We start from the raw sequence: 14,507 nt of genomic DNA, 5'->3' as shown, positions 1-14,507 counted from the left end.
GGGTGGGGGCGGGACCCAGAAAGGTATGTAATAAATTCCATCCAGATGTTGGGATTGGGTTTTTTCTTTTTCTTTCTTTTTTTCCCCCCCTCCAATCACACTGAAAGAGTGAACACGTTGTTTTCACCTTATCGAGCAAGGTGGGAAGAACATTGTTTCCTTTATTCATGGGTGGGTCTGCACCAAAGGATTAAGAGGGCCGACAGAATCTAGGTAGTTCAGAGTGGCATCTGAATTATCAGCACTTTGTACACATGAAGGAATTAAACAGATAGGTGAATAATATTGCAAATACTTCAGCAAAATCCAATTAGCAGTGTCCAAGTCCATTCCAATTTACAGCTTCCACACCATTTACCTATAGGGTAGACAGCCTCTTTTGAAATCCTTCTAAGAGATACGGTTGTGCAAATTGGTCCAACAAATAGCTGAACGTGCACGTTGCTCCGTTGGAGAGGGAAAGGCAGACCTAGCCATAAATACTAAATTTTATCTCATGGCCTGGTAGCTTTGTCATGCTTTATGGCTAATAACTGAGCCGGCAGGTAACTCAAAAAGTCCTCTCCAGCAATTCAGGCTCTACTGGGGTTAACTTTTGGTGTGGAGCAGATCTTCCTAAGCTACAGCCTCAGCTGACGTCCCTTTTACGCCACACCTGAGCTCCTGCTCCCTGAAAGGGAAACCTGAGTAAAGACAGCTGTGAAAGAAGCAGAAAAGGGTTCTTTCTGGCAGCGGCTGTTTCCAACTTCAGGGAAGTGGGCATTGAACTAAAAAGCAGAGCTTGGAGAGGACCAGGAAGTAAATGATACTGGAAAATGGGAAACAGGGAAGAAAGGACCTGACTTCCCTCCCCTCAGAAAGGTGTGCTTTGCAAGGTTTTTTTCATCTGGACTGGTGAGTCTTAAGATATATAGTCCTCAGACTACTTATTTGAGCAGGACAAAAGAGTCTTACCTGTTTAGTAGATTAAATAAATAAGCCAGCAAACAAAAGAAAACATTTTTGAGATTTTTTGCTGAATTCCTGTCAATTATTTGTAGCTCTCTTTAGACATGCTTGTTTTGGTGCTTTTAAGTTTTGATTGAAATCCTCAGTGGAAAATATGTTTCAAAGGAAAACAAAACAAAACAAAAAAACCACCCCACACACTTCTACGCCTTGCGTTTTGACCCAGCCCACAAAACAATTGGAAGAATCTTTGCAGACCCACCAGAGATCCCTGGATTCACTTGGAGAATCATTGATCTAAAAACATCTTGATTTCAGAACCCTTCTTTTTGACCTGGAATTATCTGTTATTGACCACAGAGAGCTGCTACTGACGACTCCTGGGACAGGGCCCTGTATAGTGAGAGGTGAGCCCCGGTGTGGGAAGAAATTTCTTTCTCTTTCTCAGCGGGTGTTTTGATATAGTACACTATCTATGCTTGGGATATCTGTAGACTCAATTTCTTCTCCTCCTCCTCCTTCCTCTTTCTCTTTCCTTCCTTTTCATCTTCTTCTATTTTTTGTTTGTTTGTTTCTTCTATAGTAAAAATTTTCCCAAGCCCTTGGTGCCTATATGAATTTTGCCTGGCACATTTCACTAATTGGAGTTTTGGAATCACAGTTTCTTATTTGTGTGCAGAATTTTTCTAAATAGCTAAGCACCTAATTACTGTAAAAGCAACTGGCCACCATCACACCTTGTAGACAGGTAGGTGAGATTGCATCAGAGAAGAGAAGGCTTCAGGTCTCTACCCTTCACTGTGTCAGAACTGGGAGCTCTATTGAGATACATGTAGGAAAGAAGAACCCTCATGGAGGGAGCAGCCATGTTGCAATGAGTGGAAAACACAGATAATATGAAGAGCAAGTCCAGGGAGTAATGGAACCAGACCCTGGAACAACCACTGGGAAGTTAAAAATCTCCCAATCAAGCCGAACCCGGAGAATGAAATAGTTCCTTTGGCCAGACTGCTCTGAAAATAAGGGAAAAGACTGATTCACATTGAAGGTAAGGAGCGTATCTGCGTCTCTTCTGCTTAAGCCACAGGGATCTCATTAAGGATCGGGACACTAACACCGATCGATGGCTTCACTCTGGGCACAATCCTCATCAGGAAGGCCCCATGCAAAGGTAATTACCGGGAATGGTTGGGGGGGGGACACTATAGCCTTTTGATTTGATCACTCAAACATCCTGTCAGGCAGATGGGAAAAAGAGATCAACCCTTACCTCAAAAGAAGTAAATTGTTGGTTGAAGTATTTGGTTTCAGTATCTGTCAGGTTAGGCTTGGAAAGGCAGATCTGTGGTCTAGGAAACCACATACAGGATTCTGTTGTTTTGGAGCTCTGAAAATGCAACAATATAAAGAAATGTATAACTCAGAATTAGACAATTACTTTTAATTGGGTGTTTTACTATCGAGTGCATAACCCTCATTTTGTGGAAGTGGCCTTGGGTTAGAATGCAGTCTTTCTGGAAAAGGACTCCTTCTGGTTCTTTAAGACCAACTGGAGGAATCTCAAAAGTTAAAATAACATAAAACTTGCCATCTCTTAGTTTTGCTATGAATGTTTATTTATTCCAATAAGTAAGTAAGTATGAGTAAGCATTCTCTGTAACAGTAAGCTGTTACAGCCAGGCACCAGGAAGGAAAGAAGCCAAGTGTTCAGAGTTGGGCAAAAGAGATAAAGATCCAGAGCCTTGATACTGGTCCAAAAGAGAGAAGAGTTCTTATAAAAGAGAAATACAAAATAAGAACCAAAAAGATCAGAGAGGGGTTGAGTGGAAGCGCCCAGGGTATCATCTTTGATTGAAATTAAAAAAAAAAAATTCAGAGAGGAAAATACACACAAAGAAATAGATTATTATTTGAGACAAAACTGTCTTCACTTGTGTAGGGAAGATTTATTCCGATTTGGGGGATGACATCGGAAGGAACTGTAAAGTTAGAGGTATCCAACTGAAATACCTGTGTAGCTGAGTTTGGGGGCCAAAGTGGTTGCTCCATCCCTTAAAGATCTGTGTGTTGTTCATAAAGCAGCTATTCTGAGGAAAAAGAAGAAAAATGGGGGCATGGCAGAGGGCAGAGAGTTCCATAAGCCCCGCTAATGGTCCCACAAGGCAGGATTCAGCCATAAATTGCCTCCTAGATAGCCATCAGTTCTGTCTCCATCTGTTCCCCAAACCCTTGCTTACAGAGTCTTTTATATATATATATATATATATATATTCAAGTCTCTTTGAATCAGCTTGAAGTAAAAGTACTAAGTTCAAAACATTCTATATCCATTCATCTGTTGAGTGAAATAAGTCAATCAGAGAAAGACAATTATCATATGTTCTCCCTGATATGAAGAATTTGAGAGGCAACATGGGGGGCTTGGGGAGTAGGGAGGGAAAAAATGAAACAAGATGGGATTGGGAGGGAGACAAACCATGAGAGACTCTTAATCTAACAAAACAAACTGAGGGTTGCTGGGGGTGGGCGGTGGGTAGGGAGAGGGTGGTTGGATTATGGACATTGGGGAGGGTATGTGCTATGGCGAGTGCTATGAAGTGCAAAAACCTGGTGATTCACAGACCTGTACCCCTGGGGCTAATAATACATTATATGTTAATAAAAAATAAAAAATTTTAAAAAACAAAAATTCATTCTGAATCACAATTTGAATCTTGTTTAAAGATGAAAGGATGAAAAGTAGGACTCTATTCTGTTTAGAACAGTCCTTACAGACGGGATCCCACGTGTTATGTGTTTTACTCTTCCTTTGATTTATTTTGCTTTTAAGTGCCACCAGGCCTCATTCCATAGTCAGTAATTGGGCTTTTAGAAGGGAGAAAAGTGGTTATTTAAAATTGTCTCCTTATGTTCTATAGCCACACCACCTGACCATTTGCTTCCAGGGAAGTGTACACAGCAATAACTGACTGGATATCTGCTTTAGGTCTGTTCAACTGAAATAAATTAGGAAGCCATCCCCATCTTTGCCATCACTATAAATTAAGGACACAGAGAAAAACTCACTGAACCCTAATGAAGGCTTTCCTAACTTAGAGCCTAGCCTCAGAGTGGTCAGGTGACCTGGCTCACAGGAGTAGCAGCTCACAAAGCCCAGGAGGTGAAATTAGGGGGCCAGTTTTTGGTACTGCATCTGTGCCTATCTAACTGGGAGACTTTAATCTAGTCATTGACTTGCTCAAGGCTACCATCCTGTGCATCCAATGGGAAAATGAAGACTAGCTTCCCCTACTTACAAGGATGCTTGTGGGTAAGATGACAACCAAAAGTAACTGCCTTCGCTGGGGTAGAGAGAGCTGGGTTAGGCAGAGAAAGTACATTGTGGTAGCTAATGGCTACCACATGTCATTGCTTAATTTTTTAAAATCTTCATCTTCCTCTTCCCTGGGTTCCTGAATGGTCCGGAAATACTTTTCTTTTAAGTAAAGCTTTCATTGAAGATTTTTTTGTTTTTATTGAACAAAGAAGTCTCTACCATGTGAACATACCCAGGAAACCAGAACCTAAATATAGAAATAGGACAAGGGGCACTTGGGTATCTCCGTGGGTTGGGCATCCGACTCTTGATTTTGCTCAGGTTGTGATCTCAGGGTGGTGAGACTGAGCTCCCGTGTTCGGCTTGGTGCCCCTTGCTCAGCAGGGCATCTGCTTCTCTCCTTCTGCCCCTCCCCCAGCACACACGCATGTACACACTCCCTCTCTCTTTCTCTAAAATAGATGGATGAATCTTAACACAAACAAACAAACAAACAGAAATAGGACATTATCAGCACCCAAAGCCCCCTTAACCACTGACTGACTTCTAACACCATATTTAAGTTTTGCTTGTTTATGTACTTTTTAAATGTTATGACTTCTATTGTTTAATATTGGTTTGTAAAATTTGTTACTTTACATAGTCATATTTTGTTTATTCTCAATGTTGTATAGTATTTCGTGAACTAATATGCCATAGTGTGTTTATTCATTCCTTATTGGTGGATGGTTAGATTTCCAATTGAAAACTGTTACGAACAGTGCTACTAGGAACATTCTTTTTTTTCTAAAGATTTTATTTATTTGACAGACAGAGATCACAGGTAGGCTTAGAGACAGGCAGAGAGAGGGAAGCGGTCTCCAGAGAGCCCAATGTGGGGCCCATCCCAGGACCCTGGGATTATGACCTGAGCTGAAGGCAGAGGCTTTAACCCACTGAGCCACCTAGGCACTCTGCTACTAGGAACATTCTTGAGCAATTTTTTGATGAATGTATGAGTACATTCCTATTGAGTTATCTAGAAGTAAAATTGCTGAGTCACAGAACATATGTAAGTTCTGCCTTAATAGCCACTGCTAGTCTTCCAAAGTCCTTTTCAAAAGTCCAAAATCATTTTACACTCACACCAGTCATGTCTGAGACTTCTGTTTTTTCTACATCCATATCAACATTTGGTATTGTCGGTCTTTTACATTTAGCCATTTTGGTGGGTATATTGTGTAATGCTGTTGTTTTTAATTTAAATTTTCTTGATGACTAACAAAGTTGAACATTTTTTAATATATTTATTGGCCACTTGGATATCTTGTCTCATGAAATATCATTAATTCTTGAGCCTGTTTCTTCTGTGGGATTATCTGACACTTTTATTGATCTATAAGAGTTCTTTAAATATTATAGATACTTCTTGTGTACATGTTGCAAATATCATTTCCCATAATGCTATCAAGTCATACTGGAGCTTGAGGTAAAAGAAAACATCAGAAATACTGATACTTTATTTAAAATTTTGATATTTTGTTCATCATGGGAATTTTTTGCATTAACTACGATTTTTTAACATATTGCATTAATATCTCGCTTGTCTTGATTACTGAGTTTTGGGCACTGCCATAAAAATTTATATCTAAGCCACCTTGATATACACTTCACTTGTACTCACCGTCATCCTGACTCTTATCCCATTTTGTGGCTTGTATTTTCACTCTTTATAGTGTTATATTTTGAAAAGGAGTTTCTGATTTTAATGAGGTCCAATTACTCCAGCTTTTCTTTTATAGTTAAGATCTTTTTAAAAAAATTCTATTTAAGACATTTTTGCTTACCTAAGTTCATGAAGATATTCTCTTATGACTTCTTCTAGAACAGTGCTGTCCAGTAGAATATTCTGCAATGATGGAACTGTTCTGTAGCTATGCTGTCCAGTATGTTTCATGGCTAGCTACTAGCCACATGGGGCTCTTGGGCACTTGAAATGTGGCTAGTATGTCTGATACACTAAATTTTAAATTTTACTCACTTTATTTTATTTTTTCTAACATCTTAATTTTTTTTTCATGTTCCAAGATTCATTGTTTATGAACCACAATTAATTAATCATGGCTAGTGGCAAAATAACCTGACAGTGCTATTCACCTAGAATTGATTTTGAGGTATGGCACAATGTGAAATTTCCTTTTCCTTTCTTCTTCTTCTTCTTTTTTTTTTTTTTTTAAAGATTTTATTTATTTATTTGACAGACGGAGATCACAAGTAGGCAGAGAAGCAGGCAGAAAGAGAGGAGGAAGCAGGAAGCTCTCTGCTGAGCAGAGAGCCCGATGCGGGGCTCGATCCCAGGACTCTGGGACCATGACCTGAGCCGAAGGCAGGGGCTTTAACCCACTGATCCACCCAGGCGCCCCTCTTTCTTTTTTTCTTTATAGATATCCAATTGACCCAGCATCATGTACTGAAAAGACTGTTAATTCCTCACTTTTATAATTAACCATTTGTTTATATGTGAATCTGGTTCTGGAATGTCTGTTCTTTTCTACTAGTCTGTTAGTTTGTCTTTGTGCCAATTCCATACTGTTACAATTATTATACATGATAAAATATCTTCTTTTCTGGTGTTCCCCAAAATTGTATTGACTATTCTTAAACTTCTGCATTTCCACATAAAGTTTAGAATAACTTTTCAAATTCCACCAGAAAACAAAGCCCTCCTGGGATTTTTTTTTATTCCATTGTATATATATATATATATATATATATATATATACCACATCTTTATCCATTCATCTGTTGATGGACATCTAGGTTCTTTCCATAGTTTGGCTATTGTGGACATTGCTGCTATAAACATTTGAGTGCACATGCCCCTTTGGATCACTACATTTGTATCTTTGGGGTATATACTCAGTAGTGCAATTGCTAGGTCATAGGGTAGCTCTATTTTCAACTTTTTGAGGAACCTCCTTGCTATTTTCCAAAGTGGCTGTACCAGCTTGCATTCCCACAAACAGAGTAGGAGAGTTTCCCTTTTTTCTGCATCCTCTCCAACATCTGTCATTTTGTGACTTGTTAATTTTAGCCATTGTGACTCATGTGAGGTGGTATCTCATTGTGGTTTTGATTTGTATTTCCACGATGCTGAGTGACGTTGAGTACTTTTTCATGTATCTATTGGCCATCTGGATGTCTTCTTTGTAGAAATGGATATTCATGTCTTCTGCCCATTTCTTTTTTTTTTTTTAATTTTTAATTTTTTTATTTTTTATAAACATGTATTTTTATCCCCAGAGGTACAGGTCTGTGAATCACCAGGTTTACACACTTCACAGCACTCACCAAAGCACATACCCTCCCCAATGTCCATAATCCCACCCCCCTTCTCCCAACCCCCCTTCCCCCAGCAACCCTCAGTTTGTTTTAAGAGATTAAGAGTCACTTATGGTTTGTCTCCCTCCCAGTACCATCTTGTTTCATTTATTCTTCTCCCACCCCCTTAACCCCCAGCAATGTCCACAATAGCCAAACTATGGAAAGAACCTAGATGTCCATCAACAGATAATGGATAAAGAAGATGTGGTATAGGGACGCCTGGGTGGCTCAGTTGGTTGGGCAGCTGCCTTCGGCTCAGGTCATGATCCCGGCGTCCTGGGATCGAGTCCCGCATCGGGCTCCTTGCTCGGCAGGGAGCCTGGTTCTCCCTCTGCCTCTGCCTGCTATTCTGTCTGCCTGTGCTCGCTCTCTCCCCCCTCTCTCTCTGATAAATAAATAAAATCTTTAAAAAAAAAAAAAAAAAAAAAAAAGAAGATGTGGTATATATACACAATGGAGTACTATGCAGCCATCAAAAGAAATGAAATCTTGCCATTTGCGACAATGTGGATGGAACTAGAGCGTATCATGCTTATTCCCATTTCTTGATTGGATTATTTACTCTTTGGGTGTTGAGTTTGATAAGTTCTTTATAGATTGTAGATCCTAGCTCTTTATCTGGTATGTCATTTGTGAATATCTTCTCCCATTCTGTCAGTTGTCTTTTGGTTTTGTTGACTGTGCCTTTGCTGTGCAAAAACTTTTGATCTTGATGAAGTCCCAATAGTTCATTTTTGCCCTTGCTTCTCTTGCCTTTGTTTCTAGGAAGAAGTTGCTGTGGCTGAAGTTGAAGAGGTTGCTGCCTATGTTCTTCTCAAGGATTTCGATGGGTTTTTTGTATTGCATTGAGATCTTTCATCCATTTTGAGTCTGTTTTTGTGTGTGGTGTAAGGAAATGGTCCAGTTTCATTCTTCTGTATTGGCTGTTCAATTTTCCTGACACCATTTGTTGAAGAGACTTTCTTTTTTCCATTAGACATTCTTTCCTGCTTTGTCAAAGATTAGTTGACCACAGAGTTGAGGGTCCATTTCTGGGCTCTCTGTTTTGTTCCATGGATCTATGTATCTGTTTTTGTGACAGTACCATACTGTCTTGATGATTACAGCTTTGTAATAGAGCTTGAATTCAGGAATTGTGATACCACCAACTTTGGCATTTCTTTTCAACATTCCTCTGGCTATTTGGGATCTTTTCTGGTTCCATACAATTTTAGGATTACTTCTTCCATTTCTTTGAAAAAAACTGATGGTATTTTGATAGGGATTGCATTAAATGTGTAGATTGCTTTAAGTAGCATAGACATTTTCACAATATTTGTTCTTCCAATCCATGAGCATGAAATGGCTTTTTTTCCCCCCATTTCTTTGTGTCTTTCTTAGTTTCTTCCATGTATTCTATAGTTTTCCGAGTACAGGTTCTTTGCCTCTTTGGTTAGATTTATTCCTAGGGATTTTATGGTTTTGGGTACATTTGTAAATGGGATCAACTCCTTAATTTCTCTTTCTTCTGTCTTGTTGTTGGTGCATACAAATGTAACCGATTTCTGTGTATTGATTTTATATCCTGCCATTTTACTGAATTCTTGTATGCGTTCTAGCGGTTTTGGGGGTGGAGTCTTTTGGGTTTTCCACAAAAAGTGTCATATCATCTGCAAAGAGTGAGAGTTTGACTTCTTTGCTGATTTGGATCCCTTTTATTTATTTTTGTTGTCTGATTGCTGAAGCTAGGACTTCTAGTACTATGTTGAATAGCAGTGGTGATGGTGGACATCCCTCCTATGTTCCTGACCTTAGGGGAAAAGCTGTCAGTTTTTCCCCATTGAGAATGATATTTGGTGTGGGTTTTTCATAGATGGCTTTGATGATATTGAGGTGTGTACTCTCTATCCCTATCCTGTGAAGAGTTTTGATCAAGAATGGATGCTGTACTTTGTCAAATACTTTTTCTGCATCTGTTGAGAGTATCATATGGTTCTTGTTCTTCCTTTTATTAATGTACTGTATCATGTTGATTGATTTGCAGATGTTGATCCAGACTTGCAACCCAGGAATAAATCCCAGTTTGTTGTGGTGAATAATCCTTTTAATGTACTGTTGGATCCTCTTGGCTAGTATTTTGGTGAGAATTTTTGCATCTGTGTTCATCAAGAGTATTGGTCTATAATTCTCCTTTTTGATGGGGTCTTTGTCTGGTTTGGGGATCAAGGTAATGCTGGCCTCACAAAATGAGTTTGGAAGTTTCCCTTCCATTTCTATATTTTGGAACTGTTTTAGGACAATTGGTACTAATTCCTCTTTAAATATTTGGTAGAATTCCCCTGGGAAGCCATCTGGCCCTGGGGTCTTGTTTGTTGGGAGATTTTTGATGATTGCTTCAATCTCCTTACTGGTTATGGGTCTGTTCAGGTTTTCTTTTCTTTTCTTTTTTTTCCTGGCTCAGTTTTCGTAGTTTATATATCTCTAGGAATGCATCCATTTCTTCCAGATTGTCAAATTTGCTGGTGTAGAGTAATAAGAACATATTATGATCTTAAAATTGTTTGTGTTTCTTTGGTGTTGATTGTGATCTCTCTTCTTTCATTCATGATTTTATTTATTTGGATCCTTTCTATTTTCTTTTTGACAAGTCTGGCCAGGGGTTTATCAATCTTACTAATTCTTTCAAAGAACCAGCTCCTAGTTTCATTGATTTGTTCTATTGTTTTTTTGGTTTCTATCTCATTGATTTCTGCTCTGCTCTTTATGATTTCTCTTCTCCTGACGAGTTTAGGCTTTATTTGCTGTTCTTTCTCCAGCTCCTTTAGGTATAGGGTTATGTTGTATACTTGAGACCTATCTTGTTTCTTGAGAAAGGCTTGTGTTGCTATATACTTTCCTCTCAGGACTGCCTTTGCTGTGTTCCACAGATTTTGAACAGTTGTGTTTTTATTTTCATTTGTTTCCATGAATTGTTTCAATTCTTCTTTAATTTCCCGGTTGACACATTAATTCTTTAGTAGGATGCTCTTTAGCCTCCATGTATTTGAGTTCTTTCCAACTTTCCTCTTGTGGTTGAGTTCTAGCTTCAGAGCATTGTGGTCTGAAAATATGCATGAATGATCCCAATCTTCTTGTACTGGTTGAGACCTGATTTGTGACCCAGGATGTAATCTATTCTGGAGAATGTTCCATGTGCACTAGAGAAGAATGTGTATTCTATTGCTTTGGGATGGAATGTTCTGAATAATCTGTGATGACCATCTGGTCCAATGTGTCATTTAAAGCCTATATTTCCTTGTTGATCTTTTGCTTGGATGATCTGTCCATTTCAGTGAGGGTTGTGTTAAAGGCCCCTACTCTTACTGTATTATTGTCAATGTGTTTCTTGATTTTGTTATTAATTGGTTTATATGTTTGGCTGCTCTCATGTTGGGGTATAGATATTTAAAATTGTTAGATCTTATTGTTGGACAGATCCTTTAAGTATGGTATAGTGTCCTTCCTCATTTCTTATTATAGTCTTTGGCTTAAAATCTAATTAATCTGATATAAGGATTGCCACCCCAGACTTCTTTTGATGTCCATTAGCATGGTAAGTGGTTATCCACCCCCCTCACTTTAAATCTGGAGGTGTCTTTCACTTTCTTGTAAACAGCATATTGATGGGTTTTGATTTTTATCCATTATGATACCCTGCATCTTTTGATTGGGACATTTAGCCCATTTACATTCAGGGTAACTATTGAAAGATATTAATTTAGAGCCATTGTATTACCTGTAAGGTGACTGTTACTATATATTGTCTCTGTTCCTTTTTGATCTACTACTTTTAGGCTCTCTCTTTGCTTAGAGCACCCCCTTTCAATAATTCTTGTAGGGCTGGTTTGGTGTTTGCAAATTCTCTTAATTTTTGTTTGTCCTGGAAGTTTTTTATCTCTCCTATTTTCAATGATAGCCTAGTTGGATATAGTATTCTTGGCTGCAAATTTTTCTCATGTAGTGCTCTGAATATATTATGCCATTTTTTTCTGGCCTGCCAGGTCTCTGTGGATAAGTCTGCTGCCAATCTAATATTTCTACCATGGTATGTTACAGACTTCTTGTCTTGAGGTGCTTTCAGGATTTTCTCTTTGTCACTAAGACTTGTAAGTTTTACTATTAGATAACAGGATGTGAACCTATTTTTTTCTGATTTTTGAGGGGGTGGGTTCTCTGTGCCTCCTGGATTTTGATGCTTGTTCCCTTTTCCAAATTATGGAAATTCTCTGCTATAATTTGCTCCAATATATCTTCTTCCCCTCTCTCTCTTTCTTCTTCTTCTGGAATCCAATTATTTTAATATTGTTTCATCCTATGGTATCACTTCTCTCTCAAATTCTCCCCTCGTGGTCCAGTAGCTGTTTGTCTCTCTTTTGCTCAGCTTCTTTATTCTCCATCATTTGGTCTTCTATATTACTAATTCTCTCTTCTGCCTCATATATCTTAGCTGTAAGAGCCTCCATTTTTTATTGCATCTCATTAATAACTTTTTAAATTTCAACTTGGTTAGATTTTAGTTCTTTTCTTTCTCCCAAAAGAGATTTTATTTCTCTAGAAAGTGTTTCTCTAACATCTTCCATGCCTTTTTTGAGCCCAGCCAGCACCTTGAGAACTGTTGTTCTGAACTCTAGTTCTGACATATTACCAATGTGTCTATTGATTAGGTCCCTAGCCATCAGTACTGCCTCTTGTTCTTTTGTGTGTGTGTGTGTTGGTGAGTTTTTTCTGCCTTGTCATTTTATCCAGATAAGAACATATGAATGAGAGAATAAAACACTAAAAGGGTGACAAAGACTCCAGAAAAATGTACACTTACCAAATCTGAAGAGATCCAAAACTGGGGGGAGAAAAAGAGGGGGAACAAAAGAAATATATATATATATATGTATATATATATATATATATATATATATGAATGAGACTGGTGAATAGAACAGAGCCACCCACTTGATTTTGGGTGTATTTTGGTCTCTTAGAAGAAACTACCTCCCCAATTTTTTTAAAGATTTTATTTATTAATTTGACAGAGAGAAATCACAAGTAGACGGAGAGGCAGCCAGAGAGAGAGAGAGAGGGAAGCAGGCTCTCTGCTGAGCAAAGAGCCCGATGCGGGACTCGATCCCAGGACTCTGAGATCATGACCTGAGCCAAAGGCAGAGGCTTAACCCACTGAGCCACTCAGGTGCCCCTACCTCCCAAAATTTTAAAGAAAGAAGAACTTATATATATACAAAAGTAGGGGTTAACACAATGAAAGGATGGTATATGACTAAAGATGAACATTTAAAAAAAAAATTCTGATAAAGGAATCCATCAGAATCCTAGAGGAGAACATAGGCAGTAATCTCTTCGATATCAGCCACAGCAACTTCTTTCAAGATATGTCTCCAAAGGCAAAGGAAACAAAAGCAAAAATAAAGTTTTGGGACTTCATCAAAATCAAAAGCTTCTGCACAGCAAAGGAAACAGTCAAGAAAACAAAGAGGCAACCCACGGAATGGGAGAAGATATTTGCAAATGACAGTACAGACAAAAGGTTGATATCCAGGATCTATAAAGAACTCCTCAAACTCAACACACACAAAACAGATAATCATATCAAAAAATGAGCAGAAGATATGAACAAACACTTCGCCATTGAAGACATACAAATGGTATCAGACACATGAAAAAATGTTCATCATCACTAGCCATCAGGGGGATTCAAATTAAAAGCACATTGAGATATCACCTTACACCAGTTAGAATGGCCAAAATTAGCAAGACAGGAAACAACATGTGTTGGAGGGGATGTGGAGAAAGGGGAACCCTCTTACACTGTTGGTGGGAATGCAAGTTGGTGCAGCCTCTTTGGAGAACAGTGTGGAGATTCCTCAAGAAACTAAAAATAGAACTTCCCTATGACCCTGCCATTGCACTCCTGGGTATTTACCCCAATGATACAGATGTGAAAAGAAGGGCCATCTGTACCCCAACGTTTATAGCAGCAATGGCCACAGTCGCCAAACTGTGGAAAGAACCAATGTCACTCTCGGCCCGCAAGAACGACATGGAGACACGCGTGGAGGCAAACTTCTTTAATGGCTTCTTTTTTATCTTCTTCCCCCTCTGGTGCAGCATAGCACGCAGCTCCGCTGCCCCGCTCGGGCGCTGCCGCCGCCTCCAGGGCCGCGCGCCGCCCCTCGGCGCCCGCCACCGCTGCTGCCGCCGCCGCCACCATGGTCCGGGCTGCAGCCCCCTCCAGCCGGCGTGGTGCGGCCTGGCTCCCGGCGGGCCCACCCCTCTACAAGTACATCCAAGCATATATACACCGGCAGCTTAACCCGCCTAGCCAATCACCGCAGTGCTCATGTACCTCCCGTGTGAGTGGACCTAAATGAACAGCCAATCATATTCAGTCCCTTACAGCTCTTATAGTAGGCCTCCTGTACTGGCTCCCGACATCTCCCCCTTTTTTATTTATTTATAATGGCTGAGATCGTGCCTGTCTTAGGTTGCCAATCCTCAGCACACATGCTTACCCGTCATCGGGTACTCTCCCTGGTCGAAGAGCCCCTGTCTTAGGTTGCTATGGTGTGGGATCAGTCTTACCCGTCTTTGACTACCGATCTAGCATACTTAGCCATATCTGGGGGGAGGTACCAGCTTCAAGAGCCATCATGGCTTGAACCATGAGGTGTTATTGTCGTTGATTGCGACGGACACGGCCACACACCCAACGTAACATTAGTATGTTAGCTGTGATTAAGAGAACAGCCATGGCACCAAGTCTGGCCCACTGTTTGAGGAACGAAACAGATTGCTGTAACATTTTTTTCCACTCACTAACAGGTGCAATAGTTACTTTGGTAGAATTTATGGA

At 39.6% G+C, this 14,507-nt stretch overlaps 1 protein-coding gene across 6 annotated transcripts in view; it reads left to right on the top strand.

Annotated features, from left to right (window-relative positions):
* The window catches only part of ASIP (agouti signaling protein), a 138,435-nt gene that overhangs the window by 62,751 nt on the left and 61,177 nt on the right, over positions 1 to 14,507 (top strand). Inside the window, exon 1 of one of the 6 annotated variants that reach the window (XM_059133495.1) lies at positions 1,090 to 1,355. The exons of 1 other annotated variant lie outside the window; for it this stretch is intronic. The gene's annotated coding sequence lies outside the window, so the exon portion shown is untranslated. Of the gene's footprint in view, positions 1 to 1,089; positions 1,356 to 1,592; positions 1,997 to 14,507 lie in introns of those variants that run through there. 4 more of the 6 variants (XM_059133500.1, XM_059133501.1, XM_059133502.1 and 1 more) reach the window with 4 other exon arrangements.

The sequence above is a fragment of the Mustela lutreola genome, chromosome 9 (assembly GCF_030435805.1).
Source record: "Mustela lutreola isolate mMusLut2 chromosome 9, mMusLut2.pri, whole genome shotgun sequence".
NCBI lineage: Eukaryota > Metazoa > Chordata > Mammalia > Carnivora > Mustelidae > Mustela > Mustela lutreola.
This window is presented reverse-complemented; position numbering and strand designations above follow the sequence as displayed.